A 4,422-nucleotide genomic window follows, 5' to 3' on the forward strand; every position below is an offset into this window, starting at 1 on the left:
ACGGAAAGAGCCGGGTAAGCCTTTCAAAAGATTCGACCACGTGCCGAAAACTTTAGACTTCCGTGAGCTCTCCGGCTTGCACCGAGACCCGAAGTCGACGTGCTTAGCACCACGGGACCCCTTTCGCCTGCAGGTCCCGAGCCGCCTTTTATTTTTGTTACGAGTATCGTGTTCCCCAAACCTGGGTGACGAGCACCGCAGGGCGGCAGAGCCATCGCGCTTGTCCGGGTGGCAGAGGAGGACCAGACTATTCACAAATAGCGGCCCAACGACTCCCAGAGCCGGTCGTGCGGCAGGCGAGGTCTGCTCTCATCACAAGAGGCTTTAGGGAGTGCTCAGGCAACGGTCAGCCCGCAGCCTTCTTGGCAACACCCAAGGGAACCAGGCCACTCGCGTCTCTCGCCTTCATTTTGGACACGAGCGCCTGTGGAGGGACGGCCGGAGTCAACGTGGGGTTTGCCCGCCCTCCAATAGTGTCAAAAGACCGCCGCACAAGTCTCTGACTGACTCTTAGAACAGACAGAAAGAGTTTGTCAAATCTGTCAAAAAATTGACAAAGTGTCAAAAATTCGACTTCCAAGAGCTCTCCGGCATGCACTCATACCTGTCATTAAAGTGCTATGCCCGTGGAACCGTTTTTCGGATGCCTTTCAGAACGGTCCCGCGCCGCCATTTTGTTCTAAAAATCGTGTTCCCATATATCTCCGGGTACCCCGCCAACCTCACTGCGGAAAAACTACAAGTGGCACTGAATGGGTCTGAATTCCAAATTTGACTGCATCGGTCTGGAACTCGGTCCGGTCAAAACCGTTTGGATTTTTCTCGGTCCGGACTTCCGCGACAGACAAAGTTAAAGTTTTCGGGCTGCAGGCACAAAACGACAGCTGGCCATTTGCCGGGCTCAATTCACCCAATTCCTCCGGCACTTCGGAGCACATGTTCGGTGTAAGTTTGCGAATCTTTCCCGATGCTGCAGCATTTTCCTCCGCTGACACTTAGAATATTTTTCACACTTTGCTGAAAATTTTTCTAAGTGTTTTTTTCCAAGTTTTCCTGGTTACTGATTTCTTCTTTTTAAACATTTTTCTAAGTTTTTCTGGTTACTGATTTCTTCTTTTTAAACATTTTTCGCAGTTTGTCTGGTTACTGATTTCTTCTTTTTAAACATTTTTCGCCGTTTTTCTGGTTACTGATTTCTTCTTTTTAAACATTTTTCGCCGTTTTTCTGGTTACTGATTTCTTCTTTTTAAACATTTTTCTAAGTTTTTCTGGTTACTCATTTCTTCTTTTTAAACATTTTTCTAAGTTTTTCTGGTTACTGATTTCTTCTTTTTAAACATTTTTCTAAGTTTTTCTGGTTACTGATTTCTTCTTTTTAAACATTTTTCTAAGTTTTTCTGGTTACTCACTTCTTCTTTTTAAACATTTTTCTAAGTTTTTCTGGTTACTGATTTCTTCTTTTTAAACATTTTTCGCCGTTTTTCTGGTTACTGATTTCTTCTTTTTAAACATTTTTCTAAGTTTTTCTGGTTACTCATTTCTTCTTTTTAAACATTTTTCTAAGTTTTTCTGGTTACTGATTTCTTCTTTTTAAACATTTTTCTAAGTTTTTCTGGTTACTCATTTCTTCTTTTTAAACATTTTTCTAAGTTTTCCTGGTTACTCACTTCTTCTTTTTAAACATTTTTCTAAGTTTTTCTGGTTACTGATTTCTTCTTTTTAAACATTTTTCTAAGTTTTTCTGGTTACTCATTTCTTCTTTTTAAACATTTTTCTAAGTTTTTCTGGTTACTGACTTCTTCTTTTTAAACATTTTTCGCAGTTTGTCTGGTTACTGATTTCTTCTTTTTAAACATTTTTCGCCGTTTTTCTGGTTACTGATTTCTTCTTTTTAAACATTTTTCTAAGTTTTTCTGGTTACTCACTTCTTCTTTTTAAACATTTTTCTAAGTTTTCCTGGTTACTGATTTCTTCTTTTTAAACATTTTTCTAAGTTTTTCTGGTTACTGATTTCTTCTTTTTAAACATTTTTCTAAGTTTTTCTGGTTACTGATTTCTTCTTTTTAAACATTTTTCGCAGTTTGTCTGGTTAATGATTTCTTCTTTTTAAACATTTTTCTAAGTTTGTCTGGTTACTGATTTCTTCTTTTTAAACATTTTTCTAAGTTTTTCTGGTTACTCACTTCTTCTTTTTAAACATTTTTCTAAGTTTTCCTGGTTACTCATTTCTTCTTTTTAAACATTTTTCGCAGTTTTTCTGGTTACTGATTTCTTCTTTTTAAACATTTTTCTAAGTTTTCCTGGTTACTGATTTCTTCTTTTTAAACATTTTTCGCAGTTTTTCTGGTTACTGATTTCTTCTTTTTAAACATTTTTCTAAGTTTTTCTGGTTACTGATTTCTTCTTTTTAAACATTTTTCTAAGTTTTTCTGGTTACTCACTTCTTCTTTTTAAACATTTTTCTAAGTTTTTCTGGTTACTCACTTCTTCTTTTGAAACATTTTTCTAAGTTTTTCTGGTTACTGATTTCTTCTTTTTAAACATTTTTCTAAGTTTTTCTGGTTACTGATTTCTTCTTTTTAAACATTTTTCGCAGTTTGTCTGGTTACTGATTTCTTCTTTTTAAACATTTTTCGCCGTTTTTCTGGTTACTGATTTCTTCTTTTTAAACATTTTTCTAAGTTTTTCTGGTTACTCACTTCTTCTTTTTAAACATTTTTCTAAGTTTTTCTGGTTACTGATTTCTTCTTTTTAAACATTTTTCGCAGTTTTTCTGGTTACTGATTTCTTCTTTTTAAACATTTTTCTAAGTTTTTCTGGTTACTGATTTCTTCTTTTTAAACATTTTTCTAAGTTTTTCTGGTTACTCACTTCTTCTTTTTAAACATTTTTCTAAGTTTTCCTGGTTACTGATTTCTTCTTTTTAAACATTTTTCGCAGTTTGTCTGGTTACTGATTTCTTCTTTTTAAACATTTTTCGCAGTTTTTCTGGTTACTGATTTCTTCTTTTTAAACATTTTTCTAAGTTTTTCTGGTTACTGATTTCTTCTTTTTAAACATTTTTCTAAGTTTTTCTGGTTACTGATTTCTTCTTTTTAAACATTTTTCTAAGTTTTTCTGGTTACTCACTTCTTCTTTTTAAACATTTTTCTAAGTTTTTCTGGTTACTCACTTCTTCTTTTGAAACATTTTTCTAAGTTTTTCTGGTTACTGATTTCTTCTTTTTAAACATTTTTCGCAGTTTGTCTGGTTACTGATTTCTTCTTTTTAAACATTTTTCGCCGTTTTTTCTGGTTACTGATTTCTTCTTTTTAAACATTTTTCTAAGTTTTTCTGGTTACTCACTTCTTCTTTTTAAACATTTTTCTAAGTTTTTCTGGTTACTGATTTCTTCTTTTTAAACATTTTTCGCAGTTTTTCTGGTTACTGATTTCTTCTTTTTAAACATTTTTCTAAGTTTTTCTGGTTACTGATTTCTTCTTTTTAAACATTTTTCTAAGTTTTTCTGGTTACTCACTTCTTCTTTTTAAACATTTTTCTAAGTTTTCCTGGTTACTGATTTCTTCTTTTTAAACATTTTTCGCAGTTTGTCTGGTTACTGATTTCTTCTTTTTAAACATTTTTCGCAGTTTTTCTGGTTACTGATTTCTTCTTTTTAAACATTTTTCTAAGTTTTTCTGGTTACTGATTTCTTCTTTTTAAACATTTTTCTAAGTTTTTCTGGTTACTCACTTCTTCTTTTTAAACATTTTTCTAAGTTTTTCTGGTTACTCACTTCTTCTTTTGAAACATTTTTCTAAGTTTTTCTGGTTACTGATTTCTTCTTTTTAAACATTTTTCGCAGTTTGTCTGGTTACTGATTTCTTCTTTTTAAACATTTTTCGCCGTTTTTCTGGTTACTGATTTCTTCTTTTTAAACATTTTTCTAAGTTTTTCTGGTTACTCACTTCTTCTTTTTAAACATTTTTCTAAGTTTTTCTGGTTACTGATTTCTTCTTTTTAAACATTTTTCGCAGTTTTTCTGGTTACTGATTTCTTCTTTTTAAACATTTTTCTAAGTTTTTCTGGTTACTGATTTCTTCTTTTTAAACATTTTTCTAAGTTTTTCTGGTTACTGACTTCTTCTTTTTAAACATTTTTTCTAAGTTTTCCTGGTTACTGATTTCTTCTTTTTAAACATTTTTCGCAGTTTGTCTGGTTACTGATTTCTTCTTTTTAAACATTTTTCGCAGTTTTTCTGGTTACTGATTTCTTCTTTTTAAACATTTTTCTAAGTTTTTCTGGTTACTGATTTCTTCTTTTTAAACATTTTTCTAAGTTTTTCTGGTTACTCACTTCTTCTTTTTAAACATTTTTCTAAGTTTTTCTGGTTACTCACTTCTTCTTTTGAAACATTTTTCTAAGTTTTTCTGGTTACTGATT

Source organism: Chiloscyllium punctatum, unplaced genomic scaffold (assembly GCF_047496795.1).
Source record: "Chiloscyllium punctatum isolate Juve2018m unplaced genomic scaffold, sChiPun1.3 scaffold_1537, whole genome shotgun sequence".
NCBI classification, from domain to species: Eukaryota; Metazoa; Chordata; class Chondrichthyes; order Orectolobiformes; family Hemiscylliidae; genus Chiloscyllium; species Chiloscyllium punctatum.